The 20,104-nt window shown below is 44.9% G+C and overlaps 1 long non-coding RNA gene across 1 annotated transcript; it reads right to left on the bottom strand.

Moving 5' to 3' along the window:
* Positions 1–13,020: 13,020 nt before the first annotated feature.
* Positions 13,021–19,347, bottom strand: LOC127003930 (uncharacterized). Its single transcript, XR_007757467.1, has 2 exons — positions 19,233–19,347; positions 13,021–13,417 (listed from the first exon to the last, which is right to left on the bottom strand). It is a non-coding gene; the product is annotated as an uncharacterized LOC127003930 (long non-coding RNA).
* Between the last annotated feature and the right edge of the window lie 757 nt (positions 19,348–20,104).

Genomic DNA, 20,104 nt, shown 5'->3' with positions numbered 1-20,104 from the left:
CCTATATACGAAACCCTTATCTTTCCCTTCGCCTCCTCCTCTCATACATCAACCATTACTAAGGACGTACAGGAGATCAATCGGTTTTCATGAGGGGTTTATTCGCGTTCATGGTACAGAAGAAGGGTCAAACTACCACCAGGGTCATAAAACTACCCCTGGAAAGGCCTACAACTTCTACGAAAGCCTTGTCTTCCCCTTCGCCTCCTCCTCTTACATCAACCATTACTAAGGACGTATAGGAGATTAATCGGATTTTCATGTGTGTGTTTTTGCGTCCATGGTACAGAAAAAGGGTCAAACTACCACCAGGGTCATAAAACTACTCTTGGAAATGCCCTCAACTCCTACGAAAGCCTTGTCTTCCCCTTCGCCTCCTCCTCTTACATCAACCATTACTAAGGACGTACAGGAGATCAATCGGATTTTCATGTGGGTGTTTTTGCGTCCATGGTACAGAAAAAGGGTCAAACTACCCCCTGGGTCATAAAACTACTCTTGGAAAGGCCTACAACTCCTACGAAAGCCTTGTCTTCCCCTTCGCTTCCTTCTCTCACACATCAACCATTACTAAGGACGTATAGGAGATTAATCGGATTTTCATATGGGTGTTTTTTGCGTCCATGGTACAGAAAAAGGGTCAAACTACCACCAGGGTCATACAAATACTCTTGGAAATGCCCTCAACTCCTATACGAAAGCCTTGAAAAGTGTATATGTTAAGGCGCTGAAACCCTTTTTAAGAATACGGACTTGGGTGTTTCATTCAAGCCATCCATCCAGTCAGTCAATGAGTTAATCTATCCGTCAGTCAGTCAATCAGTCAGTTACTCCATGGCCAGATGATTGGGTAACGCGGGCACGGGATGAAGCCTCGCTATCGTTTGGTATTTACCGCGTATTGTCCGTGTGTCAGTCAGTTAGTCAGTCAGTCAGGGGCGGGTGGGCGGCGGGGCTGTGAAAAGCGGGCAGGATGAAGCCACTTTTCCGGGTGCTTTTTATCGAGTCAGCAAATGAGCGGTGGCTGACTATAGCGTGTTAATCACCGCTGTATAATGGCAAACTGTTAACGTCATCGCTGTGTTGGAGAGAGAGAGAGAGGGAGAGAGAGAGAGGAGGGGGGTACCAGAGAGAACAATGACATATAGGAAAGGGACATTAGGTGATAAAATGAGAGAGAGAGAGAGAGAGAGAGAGAGAGAGAGAGAGATACAGAGAGAGAGAGAGAGAGAGAGAGAGAGAGAGAGAGAGAGAGGAGGGGGGTATCAGGGAGAACAATGACATATAGGAAAGGGACATTAGGTGATAAAATGAGAGAGAGAGAGAGAGAGAGAGAGAGAGAGAGAGAGAGAGAGAGAGAGAGAGAGAGAGAGAGAGAGAGAGAGAGAGAGAGAGAGAGAGAGAGAGAGAGAGAGAGAGAGAGATTGCTATTGAAAGTGTTAATGACAGCTTCCTAGATAACAACAAAAAAAAAAAAATAGAAGATTGTTTTGGAGTTAAGGAAAATAATGGAAGAGGAGAAAATGTAATGTGGAGAATGATAATGAACGTAGGAGAGAGAGAGAGAGAGAGAGAGAGAGAGAGAGAGAGAGAGAGAGAGAGTGCGTGGAGGGGAGGGGGGGAAAGTGAACAATGGAAAAAAGGTAAATATATATCATGGCACCAATAGCGTCCAGTCGATGACGTAATCCAGTTAAGTGGAGCCAATCAGAGGCGGGCTGGGCGGCGGGGTGGACAGCGAGGGTGGCGGTGCCGGTCCTGCCATTTCCACGCCATTTATCACGCTCAGCACGGCACTCCAGCGCATTTCAGAGGCAGGAACTCAATATTTAGCCAGGCATCACCCCGACAGTGGCTTCAGGAGCGGGGTGCGGGGCGCGGGGAGGACGGGGGCGAGCCGGAGCGGTGGCGGCGTCTGGCATCGCGTGTGGAGAGAGAGAGACCCCGGGGAGCGCGCCAATCAACAATCAGCGTCAACAACTGTCAACCGTCCCGCCAAGGCTTTGAAAACATCGGCAATGGCGCGAATGGACTAAAAGAGTGTCACCAATATCATAAGGTCCACCAGTAGCCCGTTCATCCGCCATAGCCACCGGAGTTTACATATTTATTCCTTACAATCATTCCTCTTTTTGTATTTCCCGGTTTTCCTATCATTTATTGTTTTTTTTTTTATGTTTGTTCTTTGTGTTGTAATCGGCCAGCAAGCGGTTAGTCAGTCAGTCCATTTTTTTAGGGGGTGGCTAGCATGATTTTTTTTTCCGAAAGTTTGTATTTTTTTTTCGAGAACAAGTGGAAGCGAATGGATTTGGCTAACACGGATTCATGAAGTGCAAATTTTTAACCCACGTAGCCATTTCACATCTCTCTCTCTCTCTCTCTCTCTCTCTCTCTCTCTCTCTCTCTCTCTCTCTTCGTGGCTTTTGTGCGTGGGAACAAATTTACGCTATCCGGTGACGTTCGCTTTGGAGGGCGGTGAGGGAAGGCGGAGGGAGAGAAAGGGAATGGAATTGTCACCGTGTCTGTTAGCTCGACTTTTTTACTCACTTTTGTTTTTGAATGAGAAATTGACGATTGAAATGTTGCAAAATGGTTCTAGCTTCTCTGTCTTTGTGTGTGTGTGTGTGTGTGTGTGTGTGTGTGTATGTGTGTGTGTGTGTGTGTGTGTGTGTGTGTGTCGGTTTGTCAGTTTGATTCTCTGTGTGTCTGTCTGATTCTCTCTCTCTCGGTCTGTTTGATTCTCTCTCTCTCTCTCTCTCTCTCTCTCTCTCTCTCTCTCTCTCTCTCTCATGCGTATTTCATGGATTTTTTTGGTATAATTTGTCGCATTTTTATTTTTACGCGATTTTGTTGTTGTTGTTGTTATTTTTCCTTCATCTAGTTTCCGTATTTATTTTTATCATTTTTTTTTATTTATTTGTTTACTTATTCTTATTTTTTTTACCTGCGTTCTTTTTGCATTAATTTATCTGATCCAGTTTCAATTTCTCTTATTTGCCTTATTTCTCTATTTACTTCTTTTTTTCCTTTCTTTCTTTCTCTCTTCTTTGCCTGTTTCTTTCCTTCTCGTTTTTCTCTGTCTTTTCTTTCATACTTTCTCTTATAACCTTTTTCTTCCTCTGCTTTTTTCTTAATTTTCTTTCTCTAATATCGTTTTTTTTTCTCCTTACTACGCACCAACAATTCCGCGTTACCAAATTGTCGTACTTAGGCTTTTATGTTTTCCGATTCCCGACCCAAAAACTGTCTCCTCCACTTCAATAACTACATTTATTTATAGTTACCGTTGAAAGGTTTAATTATTAGTGTCTTTTTGCTATAGTTAAGTGTCTAAAAACGGTAAATACAATGGCGGATACGATAATCTGCCAACGCTGACCAACTTTCACTAACAACATTACGCAACTCTCATTCCTCTTTACGTCATCCTCATCCTGTTTTTTTTTTTTCTCCTTTTTTCTTCTCCTTTTGACGTAATCTCCAGCACCTCCTCCTCCTCTCCTCCTCCTCCTCCTCCCCGACGTATCCTCTTCCTTCCTCTCTTCCTTCACTCAATTACCTGGGCATATCCTCTTCCTTCTTCCTCCTCTTTTCCCTCCATTACTTTGTCCTGTCTTCCTCTTCCTCTTCCTCCTCTGCACCACTTACACAACCGACACACACACACACACACACACACACACACACACACACACACACACACACACACACACACACACACACACACACACACACACAAACACAAACACTCACAAACAGTAACCAACCTTTAACAACAACAATAACCACATAACGCAACACTACAACACAATACAACATTAATACAAAAGAAAAGGAAGAAAAGAAAAAGATAGATAGATAGAGAGAGAGAGAGAATGACAACCCCCCCCCCTCCCCCCCGAAAAAAAAAGAAGAGATAGAGCTTACTACAGAGCCCTCTAACGCAATATTTCAGGGTGTCAAAAATCTATTCCACACTGTCACGCCGGCATCACGCTCGGCGCCTCCCCGCGGACACCGGCGCCCGTTATATTATGCACTCAATATTGTGATGGGCAGCGGCGGCCGGGAGGGAGGGAGGGAGCGAGTGTCAGCGAGAGAGAGAGAGAGAGAGAGAGAGAGAGAGAGAGAGAGAGAGAGAGAGAGAGAGAGAGAGAGAGAGAGAGAGAGAGAGAGAGAGAGAGAGAGAGACGGACAGACACACAGACACAGAGACTCGCACCACACTTAATAGAATGAATGATAAGGGGGAGGAGAATGAGATGGATAAAAGGGAACACTTCAAAAGCACTTCTGGCGTTTAAGTGTTCATAGTAGTGCCAATCTTGCTCTACAACTTGACGATACTTAAGTGCCAATTGAGAACCTAAAGAGTGGTACATACAGCACACATATTTGTTTTTAAAGATTGACAATATAAAAAAAAAAGAGATGGAGCTTACTACAGAGTGCCCTAATGCTTAATGATATATATGTTGCAATCGAAGGCATAGGAGTGGCAGATACAGCACATAGTTATATACCGATCGACAATGAGACCCCCAGTTCGAATCCACGCCGAAGAAAAACTATTATAGACCTCGACCATCTTTTATTGATATATTCTCTTCCTTTCCCGAATTCACTCCATGTTTTTCTTTTTTCTCTCATTTTTTTTTTTTTTTTCATTTTTTCCTCCTGTGGCATCATTTTCTTATCCTGCTGGTTGTGTGTGTGTGTGTGTGTGTGTGTGTGTGTGTGTGTGTGTTATATCAATTAATTTCGCCCCCATTTTCCTTTATCGCAACATCCTATTATTTTTTTCTTATTTTATCTTCTCTTATTTCAAAGCCACATAATTATAATCCCCAATCTCTCTCTCTCTCTCTCTCTCTCTCTCTCTCTCTCTCTCTCTCTCTCTCTCTCCCCCCCCCCCCCCCCTCCATAGCGTGTTACCTTCGTGATCTCGGCTGCAAGACCTCCCTTCCCTCCCCTTCCCATCCCTCTCCCTCCCTCGCTCCCTCCCACACCTGCCTCAACTCCGCCTCCATAATCTCGTAACTTAATATCTCCATAACCAAACACTGTTACCCGCCCGGCGCACTTTTCACGATCACAAAACTTGGCTTCGGTGCCCCGCGGACGCTTCTTCCTGGCCGGGGGCGGACTTCGATGCTCCCCCGAAGGCCTCAGCTCCTGCCCCCGACGCCCCCCGGATGGACTGGGCACGCGAGGGGCTGCAGAGCGTGAGGTCGGGGCGGCGGTCGCGAATTTAGAAGCCGTCCAAGTGGTGGAATCAATATTCGTTTCAGCTTTCACCCAATCTTTTACAATATGACAGTGGTGTTAATGTTGGCAATACGAAGTGACAACCAGTTGCTCCGCCGGGGAACGCAAGGGTGAGGATGCCGGCTTAGCGGAGGGGGAGCGTCGCCCTTACCGGCCCCCCTCTTCATCCTCTTACTCCCCTTTCCACCTCCTCCTCCTCCTCCTCCTCTCCTGGTCGTCCTCATTCTCCAGCTCCTCTCTCTTTATCCTCCTCCTCCTCCTCCTCCTCCCCTGGTAAAGCCTCGCCATCCCCGGCCATAAAGGCGAATTGTCTATTAGTCTGGGTTTGAAACGCAGCCTAATTCACTCGTGTTTGACTGTCGTGACGTCATTCCTTCTTGCGTTGATAAGAAGCGGCGTCTGATTCGCCACGCGGCCGAGAGGAATGGGAAGGGATGAGTGGAGGAGAAAGGGAAAGGGGGGCTGGGGCTAGGAGGCGGTGTGGCGTTGTAGAAGATAAGGAATAGGAGAAAGAGAAGGAGAAAGAGGCTTGGGAATGGAGGAAGAATGGAGCTGAAGAGGGGAAGAAATAGGCGCTAGGGAAAAGAGAAAAGGCATAGGGGTTAGAGAGGGAAAGGGGACTGTGAAAGAGAGGGAAGGAATAGGGGCTAGAGAAAAAAGATGAGCCCTGGTTATAGGAGGTAGTATAGGGATGAAAAGAGTGAGGGATAGAGAGCTATAGACAGGGAGGAAAGTTAAGAAGATCCCGGCTTGATTTGGCAGGAGTGTTGAAATGTGAGGGAGAGACGGACGTAGGGAGAGGTGTAAGGGATAGACAAAGGGAGGTTAAGGGAAGGGAAGAGGTGTGAGGGATAGACAAAGGGAGACAAAAGGGAAGTGTTGAGTTGTGAGGGAAGGGGAAAGGGAGACTAAAGGGAGGGAAAGAGGCGTAAGGGAAAGGCTAAAGGGAGGTGTTAAGGAGTGAGGGATAGACAGAGGGAGGATACAGAGAGGTGTTGAAGTGTGACGGAAGTGCAAAGGGTGACTAAAGGGAAAGGAAGAGGGATGAGGGATAGAAAAAGGGAGGCTAAAGGGAAGAGGTAGAGAGGGTAAAGGGAAGAGGTGTAAGGAAGTGTTAGTGTGTGATGGGCAAAGAGCAAAGGGAGATGAAGAGAAGTAGAGGGAAGATATGCGAGAGATAGACAGAGTAAGGCTAAAGAAAAGTGTTAGTGAGGGAAGGATAAAGGAAGCTATAGAGAAGTGGAGGGCAAGTGTGAGGAACAGATAAAGGGAGACAAAGTGGTGTTGAGGTGTGGAGGAAGTGTAAGGAGAGCTAAGGGAAGTGGAGGGCAGGTGTGGTGGTGGTGGTGGTGGTGGTGGTAGCGGTGGTGTTGGTGTTAGTACTGTCTTTCTCGTTACGCGTGAATGACGTTACAGCTGATTAAAAGAGTGCCATTGGATATCCACGTGTCCTGTTCCAACACCCTGGCTGACGCTTTCAACACCACTGCCAACACCACTATACTAACAACACCATCAGTAACACCAGTAATACCATTTTTATACACACAAGATTTTTCATTACATGCGTTTATACTGAACTGTAACGTTTTTTTTCTGATACAACTTCTACTACTACTACTACTACTACTACTACTACTACTACTACTACTACTACACTACCACCACCACCACAACAACAACAACAATATTTACAACAACAACAACAATCTCAACCTCGCCACCGTCTAGAGGAGAAAAATTGTTGAAAGATACAATAGAGATACACTACTATTGATTCGAGGCGAGAGGGAGGGAGAGAAGGAGGGAGAGGGAGAAGAAGCTATATGGAGGAGGGAGGGGAGGGAGAGAAGGAGGGAAGAGGCAGCAGGCGAGGAAGTCAGGAGAAAAGTAAGTAGTGAAAACCGGAGGAGTAGAAGGAAAATAGGAAAATATAAAGAAAAAAACAAGGAAGAAAAGAATTATTGAGAAGGAGGTCGAGAACGGAGAAAAGAAATGGAGGGAAAAAAACATTGAAGGAAGAACAACAGGAACACGGAAATGAGGGAAGAAGAAGAAGGAAGAGAAGAAGAGGAGGAGAAGTGGAAGGAGGACGAGGAGAAAGAAAACAACAGCAACGAACAGAATGAAAAGGGAAAGGAGAGGAGGGGAAAAGGGAGAAAAGGAGGAGGAAAAAAGAACTTGATAATACAAAACTCGTGTATTCATTCTTGATCTCATTATTCTCTACTATCTCTGTTCTCATTTCTCTAATATTCTTCCATCTAATCTTTCTTTCTCGAGGAGTCATTCTTTTCTTTAATTATTGCTTACTGACACTCCTCTCATTTCTCTATTTTCCTTTATCTATTAAAGCAACCATTAGTAAAACCATCTATCTATGTATGTATTTCCTTCTGCCTTAAAATAACATGAAAAAACTGTACATATGTCATTTAAACCGCTACTCCGCCGCCCCATTCTCTCTCTCCCTCTCGCTCTCTCTCCCTCTCGCTCCCTCTCCCTCTCTCTCGCTCCCCATGTAAGCGGACAACACCCAGAGGAGTAATTTAAATACAATTACCACCGCGACTCCAGATTGACGGGACAAAGACCGCTGGGGAATTTCACGCCAAAATGGTCTTAGGCTGCTGGGCCACTCAGCGAGGACCGATACGCGAGGTGCCACTCAGCGAGGATTGGGTGGAGTAGTAGGGCCTGGAGTAGGAGTTGTGCTTTACCGTGATAGAGAGAGAGAGAGAGAGAGAGAGAGAGAGAGAGAGTAAAATTTGAATTGTTCCCATGCTTTTTTCTTCTATTTTCTCTTCTTTTTCTTTTTTGACTTTCTGGAGAGTACACGAAGAGCTGCCTGTAGAAGCCTGTGGTGCGAAATAGATAGATAGAGAGAGAGAGAGAGAGAGAGAGAGAGAGAGAGAGAGAGAGAGAGAGAGAGAGTAAAATTTAGATTGTTGCCATGTTTTCTCTTCAATCTTCTCTTTCTTCCTCAACTTCCTGACTGCACGCGAAGAACTCCCTGTATATATAAGCTTATGGTGCTATGGCAATGAAGATGGTGGCTGGGGGGGGGGGGGGGGGATGGTGACGTAGTAGGGTTTTTTGGAGGGTGATAGGGGGAGTTTTTGGTATTTGGGGGGGGGGGGGTTTGCAGGGAGCGTGGTGGCGGCTGGCGGGCTAGCTGGTTGACTGGTTGACTGGCTGGCTGGTCTCCCTCTCATCCCCTTCCTTCCTCTCCCTTCTCTTCCCTTCCCCTCATTCCTTTCCCCTCTCCTCTCCTCTCTCCCTCCTTTCCCTTCCGTCCTTTCCTTTCCCCTCTCCTCTCTTCCTTCCTCTTTTCCCTTCCCCCCATTTTCCTTCCTCTCTCCTCCTCCTCCCTGCTGCTCTCTCCCTCTCCTTTCCCCTCCCTTCCTCCCTTCCTTTCACGTCCCTCCCCTCCCTTCCTCTCCCTTCCCGTCCCTTACCCCCCCCTTCCCCTCCTTCCCTTTGGCGTGTTCTGGGCCGCGACAATTGGTAAATGGGGTGCCGGTTAGGGGGCGTGAATCCCCCTCGTTAGAAGGACCAGTAATATGATAGCAGATTCCTTTCCACGTCAGGGAGTCTTCAGAATACCGGGAGGGTGGTGGTGGTGGTGGTAGTGGTGATGGTGGTGGTGGTGATTGAAATGTTTCCTCTTTATTATTTTTCTTTTTTTTTCTTTTAATGTTCGTGTTTTTATTTCTTATTTTTTATCTGTTGTTGTTTATACGTGTTTTTTTTAAATCTTGGGTGCTGTTTATCGTGTGTGTGTGTGTGTGTGTGTGTGTGTGTGTGTGTGTGTGTGTGTGTTTATCTTTCTGTCTGTGTCTGTCTTTATGCCTATCTTTCTCTGTGTCTCTCTATCTATCCATCAATATCTATCTATCAATCTCTCCCCTCCTCTTGTTTTAATCAATTGTTGCTGCCACCACCACCACCACCATCACCACCACCACCACCACCATGAAAATATTGTAAGTAGTTTGATGATCAGTGTCAGTTATCAGACCTAATAAGAAAGAGAGGTATACAGGAGGTCGTTGAGGAGAGAGAGAGAGAGAGAGAGAGAGAGAGAGAGAGAGAGAGAGAGAGAGAGAGAGAGAGAGAGAGAGAGAGAGAGGAAAAAGAGCGAGGTGAAGAAAGAGTTGGCGATGGATGAATTATTAACCTAAAAAAAAAAAGGGAGAAAAAAGAAAAAGAAAATCCTGCCGAACTGAGGCGTGGGAAGGAAAACCATAGCCGCCATTCCTCTTCCTCCTCCTCCTCCTCCTCCTCCTCCTCCTCCTCCTCCTCCTCCTCTTCTCCATGATCCCTTCCCCGACATCAATTTTTCTTCCTGATACTCCACCTATTTTTTTTCCTCTCTCAAGCTTACTCTTTCCTCCAAAATTTATTCATATCTCTCTTTTAGGGCACTGCTTCTCTCTTTCTCTCCTCCTCCTCCTCCTCCTCCTCCTCTTCTCGTACCTCCTCTTCCTCCCGCCCAGGACTTAATTTATGGAGATTGGAAGCTGCTGTTTTAGGGGTTCAAGAGAGAGAGGGAGGGAGAGAGAGGAAAGGGAAAGTGATGAGAGAGAGAGAGAGAGAGAGAGAGAGAGAGAGAGAGAGAGAGAGAGAGAGAGAGAGAGAGAGAGAGAGAGAGAGAGCGTATGGATTCACCTCCCCCCCTCTGGTACTACGCGAGTTGCGGCGTTGACTTAGGCGGTACATGTTAAGGACTTTTGTTCAATTTACATCTTTTAGGGAAGGGAAAGGGAAGAGAAGAGGTGGCGGTGGTGGTGGTGGTTGTTTTCTCTATTGTGGGTCTTGCGTTCATGGTTCAAATGGTGGTGTTATATTTGTTGTTGGTGTTGTTGTTGGTGGTGGTGGTGGTGGTGATGGTGGTACTTATTGTAGGGCCGGTAGTAAAGAGGAATAGTTGGACTCATAACGTTAGGTAAGGCAGAATTTCTTTACGTAACCCCTGTCCCTCGGTTCGAATCCTGTCCACTCTCCATTAGTTAGCCTCTTTGCCTTACTTCACTATACTGGATAAATAGTCCTTTAAGTACATAGATCGCTTCCCAAGACTGAAAGATTTGCTACTCACAGAACTGTCTTGTTATGTAACACATCACTGAGAGGAACACAAGAAGGCTTACAAGCGGTCTTTGAGGGAAATTCTTGCAATGAAATTTAACCGCAATAAGAAAAGCTTCATCTGCCAGGTTTTATCATTACGTATCTCTTACAAAGGCTTCAATTATCGACATCTTGTTAATTCATCATATTGACAAAAATATGGCAAGGTCTGAAACATGCTTTGCCAAATATCATCCTGACACGACGCTTTGATCCAAGTTATTCCCGAAGTACTATATTACACAGCTTCTGAAACCTATTGGCGATGACTGACCGACCAGCTTAACCCCTTGAATGCTGCTTTCCTACAGTTAAACCTCACCAAGCTACTGGAATGGAGCTAAAAGTGGCTGTTACAATTCAATGAAGAAAAATGTAAAGTCCTGCACCATGGGAGGAGATATCCAGCACACCTATACCACATGGGAAACACTCCACTATCCACCACTGAGGCAGAGAAATACCTGGGAGTATAATGTTACCAGGCTACCAGGGAAGGCCAAATCCGTGCCAATCGCAGCGGACGGGTTAAGGAGTACTGTAACCGCCCATTCACGAGGAGCTTGTTACCACACCAGCACCGAAAGATGACGCAGTGTGTAGAGAGGTGAAGGAGAGAGTTGTAGGCCCGAAGTTGGAGTATGTAAGCAATTGTGAAACTGAAGTGTGGGAGGGAGCATTATTTTAGAAGCGTGAGATGTAGAATGTTTTATGCGAAGTGAAACAAGTAGAAAAGGTCAACGTGTGTATTCCCATTATAGGATGATCACATTGGTCTTCATTCAACGTCTCTTTTTTTTTTTTTTTTACGAAACAAGTTTGATTATTTTTTTCTGTCCATATCGTCATGCGGGACCTAAGCAACAGCATTTTTCCCTTTCTTTATAAAATGATCATGGAAGAGCTTGATTCATTTAAGCCTCCTTTCCCACTTCCTTGTGTCTATTTTTTTTTTTTTTTTACGAAACAAGTTTGATTATTTTTTTCTGTCCATATCGTCATCTTTCTTTATAAAATGATCCTTTCCCACCTCCTTGTGTCAATTTTTGTTTATTTTTTACGAAACAAGTTTGGTTATTTTTTTCTGTCCTTATTGTGATGCGGGTCCTAAACAACAGCATTTTCCCCTTTCTTTAAAACGATCACGGCAGAGCTTGAGTCATTTTTGCCTCCTTTCCCACCTCCTTGTGTCAATTTTTGTTTATTTTTTACGAAACAAGTTTGGTTATTTTTTTCTCTCTATATCGTCATGCGGGTCCTAAGCAATAGCATTTTCCCCTTTCTTTAAAACGATCACGGAAGAGCTTGAGTCATTTCAGCCTCCTTTCCCACTTCCTTGTGTCATTTTTTTTCTGGACTTAATAATCAGTGTTTTTTTTTTTTTTTTTATTAGATATGTCTGTCAGGATTTTTATTCAGTAGCAAGGCTGAAAATACTGACTTTTTCCTTCACCGCCAAGAAGAACGATGACCTCCAGCTGTTGACTCGCCGCCGCCGCTTATGCACCTTCCCTACCGGCGCTATTAACCTGGTGGCAGCGGGGATCATGTTTCTTAATGGTCCCTCTAAGCGAGAAATACGAGAAAAAAAAAATCATCACTCACACAAACCATTTCATAATATATATCAAAGCAATTGTGATCAGTTTATGTATCGATATCATCTATTTTGGGTGTTTTATATCAGGGCACAAATTTGGCCCGTCGCTGCTACACGGTAAAGCCTCAAATTTGGCCCGTCGCTGCTACACGGTAAAGCCTCAAATTTGGCCCGTCGCTGCTACCGGGTTAAGGCCAGGACTGAACAGGCTGAGGCGACGTCACTGGGTGCTCTAAATTTGAAATACTTTGCTCGTGCTCAAAAAAGGGGATAAACTAAAGAAAAATCAACGTACCTCCATCACACCCCCCCCCCCCCACCCACCCACCCACCCACCCCCACACACACACGCACACACACAGAATCGACAGGTCCTGGCTTCGAATCCCGGGCCAGGTGGAGACAATTTGGTCGTGTCACCTTTCTCGCTGCCGCTCCTGTCCTCCAAGAGCGTAATGGGCGCGGATGTAAAGTCGTGTTGTGACCTCGCTCGCCGGTCAGAACGATAAGACAGTAATCCCGCTGCCGATGTGAATAGAACCGAAGACTGAACAACACGAATACAAGCTCAAACCATGCATGAATACTACAGCAATAAACACACACACACACACACACACACACACACACACACACACAATGATAAGTTGGACAAATACAGATATGGAGACGGGAGCACACGAGCGTAAGTCCAGTCCCAGTAAAACTACAACTTGGTAAATACAACTAGGTAAATACACACACACACACACACACACACACACACACACACACACACACACAAAGGAAATATAGATGAAGACTCCCTTGTTTTTAGTTTTATTTCACCGTCACACCAACCTGCACGGGCCTTTCTAAGTTGTGTTTGAAAATTCTACAGCTTATCTTCTTACCTTGGAAACTGCATGTCAATCAGGGAAGACGATGGCTCGCTGAGGAGTACGCTCTTGTATGGCAACTACTGTAGATGGATGTGGTGTCGTAGATTTTACAAAGGTGTTGCCCATACTCTACAGCTGTTAGTGCTTCCTCTCCATGAACCACGATTGTTTATTGAAGTACATGTAGTGATTAAATTTCAGTTACAAAAAGGCACATTCAACCCTCCCAACCTACACACAAAGACAGTTTAACATTGGACGCATAGGTGAAAGCACACTAAATAAGTACATCTCAATCAGTAAACACAGTTAGCAAGTAAAAACATCTCCATAATTCTCAACCGCAGAATGTAACTTATTTTCTCTTCCCTGTTGTCACACGTTGAGTCGTCCGAACCATATATCAATTCTTAACGAGTCTTTCTCCTTTACAGACCACGCAGCATGCAGCACTTCCATCTGCAGCATCCCCGAGGGCCGCTGGGGGAGGAAGAGCTGCCTCCCTCCAATGCGGTGAGTCACTCATTTTGATTATCTGTAAGAAAAATTATCGAGAGGAGAGAATGTTCCTGGGGATGTAAATGGAGATGGGACCTTGGATAGCCGGGCGCGGGGAGAGGAAATGCTGTTGAGGCTGTCTGAGTGTTCTTGGGTGTCAGAAAGGAGAATATGAGAGTGGAAGGAAGAGAGGTGGAGAAGGGCAAAGATGGGGAGTTAAGGAGGCACGGAGCAGAAGAAAGGGCAAGGAGGGCACTCAGACAGGAAGCTGGTGGCACTGCGGGATTAGTGGACAAAGATTAGAGTGCCGAAAGAGAAAGAAAAACAAACAGAAAGACAGATACAGACAGACAGACAGACAAACAAAAACATCATCAGCGTCAGAATACACGTTTAAAAAGAAGGCTCAGCAAAAGGAGAAAAAAGGAAGGAGAATTTTGAGAGTGTTTTGAAAATGAGGTTCAATTAAAAAAAAAAAAAACAGAGGCAATAGACAAGGACAAGCAGGAAGGTGATGTGAATGGAAAGGTGTGGAAGGCTGAACATGGCAGTGAAGAGAAGAAGAATGGAAGGAAGAGGAGGAGGAGGAGGAGGAGGAGGAGGGCGGCGTCAAGGAAGAGCCCTCTATCGGCCCATCTCAGCCTCGGGGACAAAGGGCAAGACTCCTCCTGATGGTTATCTTCACTGTGGTCCTTGTGGCGGCTCCCCTCACACCTCTCACCTCACCCATCACCCCTCATACCCATCACCTCTCTCACCTTACCCCCCTCACCCCATACACCCCTCACCTTTCATCCATAACTTCCCCCTCCTCACCCACCTGACGCAAGGCACAGGGACATCTGGGTAAATAAGGCGCAGGAAGGAAGTGGAGTTTGAACATCGAGGGTTATCTTCGTCGTGGTCCACCTGCTGTCTACCTGGCTTTAGCTTACCTGGTGTGCCTTGGTGATGCTGATGATGCTGACGTGTGGGTGTATACATGTTGATTGTTCGGTGTTGGTGTTCTCGGTATTGTTTTTAATTGTTGTATGTGTGGATGAATGGAAGCGGACTTATGTTCTGCCTGTCTGTCTGTCTAAATGTCTCTATTTGCTATTGCTTCAGTTTGATGTCTCCTTCTGAAAATTATACTAGTTTGATATTCTTTCTCTCCTTACTTTCTTTTCTTTTTCTTTCATTTTTCTTCTTTTTTGTTCTTCCTTTTCTTCATATATATTCCATTTGCCTTGTGAAAATATTCTCCGGTAAATCTTTACGTGTCGGTGGTGGAGGGGGTGGGTAGGCGGGAGGACAGGGATGCTGGTGCGCCCCCCCTCCCCCCCCACCTCCTCGTCCTCTTACCTCGCTTCCTCATTACTGGTGCTGCCCTCTGGTGGCCTTGTTAGCCGCGTGCCTGCCCTCCCTCCCCTCCCTACCCTTTCCTCCCCCTCCCCCTCCCCCTCCCCCGCCCCCTCATCATGCCCCACACACTTCTCGACGCTGTTTTTTCCATTCATATTATCGTTATTATTTACTTTTATTATATCATATTTTCTTGTATTTTTATTTTATTTACTTCATCTTACTTGGAGTTGTTGTTACTGTCTTTTTTTATATATTTTTTGCTTCCCTTAGCTGAGAATAAAATGCATACAAAATTTCTGTTCCTCAGTAAATGCATAAAAAATAAATACAAATAACTGACACGCGTTTACAGTTTCTTTCTTTCTTTCTTTTCCTTCCTTTCTTTCTTTCTTTTTCCCACCCACTCACACGTATACAGTTTTTTTTCTTTTATTCTTTTTCTTTCTAACTTTCTCTCAAGGTTTCTTCCTTCTATTCATTCTTTCTTCCTACTGTCTTATTCTTTCTCTCCTTTCTTTCTTTCTTTCTTTCATTTTCTTTCTTCTTTCTTTTTTTCTATCATTCTTTCTTTCCAACTTTTGTAACTCGTTTTTTCTTTCTTTCCTTTTTATTTTTTCTTCTTTTTCTTCCTTCTTTTTTCTCTGTGTTTGTTGTTCTTTCTTTCTAACTTTTTCTCTTTCTTTCTTTCTCCCTTCCTCTCTCTCCTTCCCACTCTCTCCCTCTCCACATTTCTTTTAGCTCCATTATTCCGCGTAAGTTAATAACCGCGGTGCGATCATTATTATGGATGAATTGGAACTCGACCTACTTACTGATGGTGATTATTGAGAGCGTCCTTTTCCTGTTTTCCTCGAATTTGCGAAGAGGAGAAAAAAAAACAGAGGAGGAGGAGGAGGAGGAGGAAGGCAGTGATGCAATTAACGAGAGTGGTGAGTGTGTGTGTGTGTGTGTGTGTGTTTGTGTGTAAGGATTGCGGTGGAGAGGGAAGCAAGGTTAGGAGAGAGTAAGGAAGGTGGAGAAGGGGTGAGGGAGGGAAGGGGATGATCGAGGAAAGGAGAAAGAGGATGAGGGGAAGAAAAGTATTTAGAAGAGAAGGAAAGGAAGGAGGATAGAGAACGGGGAGCGAGGAGAGGGGATGATGGAGAGAAGTGAAGGATGAGGAAGAAGGGGTCAGATGAGGATTGATGGAGAGGGTGAAGATGGGGAAGCAGGGAAAGGGAAGAAAAGGAGAGTATATAGGAGAGGGTGGAGAAGGGGGAGTGAGGAGAGAGTTACTTAAGACCCCAGTATATCCGCATTGTGATCCTATATAACATTTTGACTATATTTAAATCGTCGCCAATTTACTGATGTCACTAGTTATGTTACAGTAAAGTCGTTGATGTAATTGATACGTTGTTATGGACCCAAAATCGATCTTAATTTTTCGCCATTCCGCCATGAACGTGTCCATCATGCCAACAAGCCACGTCTTAATCCATCTCCGACTGTTATCCATAATCCCAAATGATTTCGGTTTACTTAAAAAAACATCTGATGAAATGGTTCACTAAAGTCGAGACATGCCGTAGTTTTCGTGTCTACACTATATTGAAATTGAATTGAAATTGACCTCTCTTTCGGCCACCTCTTTTGATTCTTTTTTTATTTTTAGGAGCAACGAGTAGCGGGCTTTTTTTTTTATTATTGTTTCCTCTTTTTGTGTGCCCTTGAGCTGTCTCCTTTGTTGTGGAAAAAAAATTGAGTTTCTTTTTTGGTTTTCGTTTTATACAACTGCCTGAAAAACGACAAGAGACTGACAGACATGATCTACCCTCTGTAAAACCGTTGTGTCAGCCGTGGAGCAGATTATATAGGGCCATATTACTAAACATTCCGTCGCGAAAGCTCACCTATTTGACAAGGCTTTCATAGGAATTTTGGGCATTTCCAGTAGTAGTTTTATGACCCTGGTGGTAGTCTGACCCTTCTTCTGTACCATGGACCTAAAGAACCACTCATTAAAACCCGATTGATTCCCTCTTTGACCTTTAGAAATAGTTGATGTGAGAAGCGAAGGTGTCTTATAAAACCAACCTATGTTTCCCCAAATGGTCACAAACAATTCCGCCTGAAACAGACCGCAGCAATTTCTCCACAACCATGGTCAGACACATAAGACGGTACTTAGGTGCCGCTGATCAGTCTCCCTACTTCAGCATCGGAACAACACTGACGTACGTGACGAAGGACAAAGGTAGGAATTAATGAGGGGCGCGGCGGGGGGCGGACTGACGCGAGCAAGAGAGGCGAGAGGAGCTGTTATGCGGAAGTGGCGTAAGACGGAGGCGCCGGGTGAGAAATTACGCAATGCTGGAGGCTGAGTTTTAACGAACGTCCTGTGCAGCGTGGGTTGAAGGACGTTGTTTGTGTGTGTGTGTGTGTGTGTGTGTGTGTGTGTGTGTGTGTTAGCATAGATAATAGCGTTAGTTCGGTTAGTTCACTAGGTGGAGTTCATATAATAGAGTTGCGTTAATAGCGCTGGATTGTTTGGCTAAGTTAAAAAAAATATAGACTACTTTAGGAACAGTAAGTAGCGGGCTTTTTTTTTCATTGTTTTCTGCTGTAAAAAAAAAAAAAAAAAAAAAAATCTTGGAAATGCCTTCAAGTTGGATAATTAACAAAAGGTCTAAAAGCAAGCAAGTCAGCATTACTTTATGAACAGGATTGTGGATAAGAAAAAAAATAAACTCCGCAGCTTAATATGACTGATGCGAGTACACTGGATGACTTTACGAGGCTCGATGGACGGACGAACGTTCTACAAGTTATTCCGTCCCTTGTGTAGGCAGTGTGGATTCAGAGGGTGGCTTCGGGTCGTCTTCTCGAGTGTTGTGGTGTACTTACAGGTGGCCGAGGGGACGTGACAGGGGAGGGGAATGGGGCCAAAGCTGAAAATAGGGATAGACACAACAGGAAATAACACCCACACCCACACCCACACATTAGGAGCAGTAAGTAGCGGGCTTTCTTTTTTTCATTATTGTTTTCTTTTTTTTACGCCCTTGCACTGTCCCCTCTGCTGTAAAAAAAAAAAAAAAAAAACACCCACGGTTACACCCACACCCACACATTAGGAGCAGTAAGTAGCGGGCTTTCTTTTTTTCATTATTGTTTTCTTTTTTTTACGCCCTTGCACTGTCCCCTCTGCTGTAAAAAAAAAAAAAAACACCGCCCACAGTTACACCCACACCCACACATTAGGAGCAGTAAGTAGCGGGCTTTTTTTTTAATTATTGTTTTCTTTCATTTTACGCCCTTGCACTGTCCCCTCTGCTGTAAAAAAAAAAAAAACACACACCCACAGTTACACCCACACACACTCACACCCACACCCACATCCCCTCCACACACTGTCCTATAGGAGTTAGAAGCACATTTTTTATCCCTGCTTATTAACCTCATATTAGTGGGTTACTATTTACCCCAACTTAGATTAAAGTATTATCTTATATAGAATTTATTGCTATTATTTCTTCCATTATTTGTTTCACCGTTATTTTTGTTATCGTTATTATTATTATCATCCCTAGACATTTTTTTTTACCGTCGTTTCCTCCTCCGTGCGTTATCTACATATATTTAATTTCTTTCACTGTTACGACTACCATTATCTGCCTCATCGCTATTATTATTATTATTATCATTTTTTTATTATTATTATTATCACCGCCATCCCTCGCCATCTTTTTTTCTGGCTCCGTTGTGCCTGGCCGCCGAGACACATTTTTCGCTCCCAGGTGAGATAACTTGTAATGACGGAGGAAAGTGTGGCTCAAATGTTCTCACTTTTTACGCGGGACTTAGAATGACGCGCGGCCCGCCATTGTCTGCGGGGCCAACTTTCCCACCCTCGGCCCGTTTTTTGTGGAGGCTGGCGGACGGACTGCTGCAACTCGCGGGCCTGGGAGGGGGACGGGGGGACGGGGGGTGTAAGGGGTAGGGAGGGATGGGGGGTGTAAGGGGGACGGAGGGATGGGGGGTATAAGGGGTAGGGAGGGTTGGCAGAAGTAGAAGAGGAAGCGGAGGAAACATTACAGGGATTGCACTCAAGTAAGGAAGGATTGAAGTAGAAAATAATGCAAGAACTGAGGTGTAGTTTTCTTTATTATAACGTTGAGCTCTCTCTCCCTCTACCTCTGTATGTAACTAACTACCTATATATCTATGTGTGTATTTGTATGACTATGTATTTATGTATCTCTCTATCTATATCTCTTCTTATCTCTACTATGCTTTTAATATTTGTCGTTCCTTAGTTCACAATCAAACGTTTCCATATTATGTTTACCAATCACATTATTTTGGGGTATTTTGAAGATGAGGGAGACAGGCACTTTATACTTCCTTGCTTTTTACTGCTGTTTGTTCTGATAGTTCTTATGTTATCAATCGCTCTGTTGGTATTTTCCTTCTTCCTTCATCTTCATGGGAATACGTCCAGTGGGCTGAGCGGCTGTACTTACCTGTTACCTGATAGCTTCTTCCGTCCTCTTCACCACTTGTGTCGGCGCCGTATGACCACTGTAGAGGCGGCGCCAAGACTGCGTACCTCAATCAATCAGTCCGTCACCACCTTTGTATAATGGGAAAACAAAATTAACTAAATGATGCTGAAACCGGGACAGACAAGGAACGGAGACGGTTTCTTACGAGTTATTGATGGGAACGGGGCGGGGCAGGACAAGGTGACAGTAGGGAAGAAGTATAGATTTAATAGAGAAAAAAAAACAGAAAATTAACTAAGCGATGCTGAAACGAGGACAGACAAGGAACGGGGACGGTTTCTTACGGGGTATTGATGGGAACGGGACGGGGCAGGACTGGGTGGGGGCGTGGCAGGACAAGGTAACAGTAGGGAAGGAGTACAGATTTAATAGAGAAAAAACCCAGAAAATTAACTATAAACGGGGCTGAAAAGAAGACAGAAACAGGGACGGAGCCGGGGACGGGGAATGATTTTTACGGGGCCGGGCGGGGCGGGAATAGGGAATAGGGAGTAGAAAAAACAGACTTAATAAAAAATAAAATAAATCAACTATAAGCAGGGCTGAAACGGGAACAGAGACAGACAGGGAAGGGGCCGGGGATGAAAGGGGTATCTTCTAGGGTATAATGAGAACGGGGTGGGGGCGGGGCGGGACTTGGTGGGGTAGGAGTAGGGAAGGAGTACAAACTTAAAGGGTCAGGTTAGGGGGGATGGGGGAAGGTAGGTGGTTGTTCCGGCGGGGCATTAGTCAGGGATGGACGTGGCGGGTTATGGGAGGCACAGTATATATAATTGTTGGCGCACCACTGGGACCAATCTCGATACACTCCCACCCCCCACGAGGCGAAG

This window comes from Eriocheir sinensis, chromosome 26, assembly GCF_024679095.1.
Source record: "Eriocheir sinensis breed Jianghai 21 chromosome 26, ASM2467909v1, whole genome shotgun sequence".
NCBI lineage: Eukaryota > Metazoa > Arthropoda > Malacostraca > Decapoda > Varunidae > Eriocheir > Eriocheir sinensis.
The sequence above is the reverse complement of the archived record's forward strand: the minus strand, read 5'-3'. Positions and strand labels throughout refer to the sequence as shown.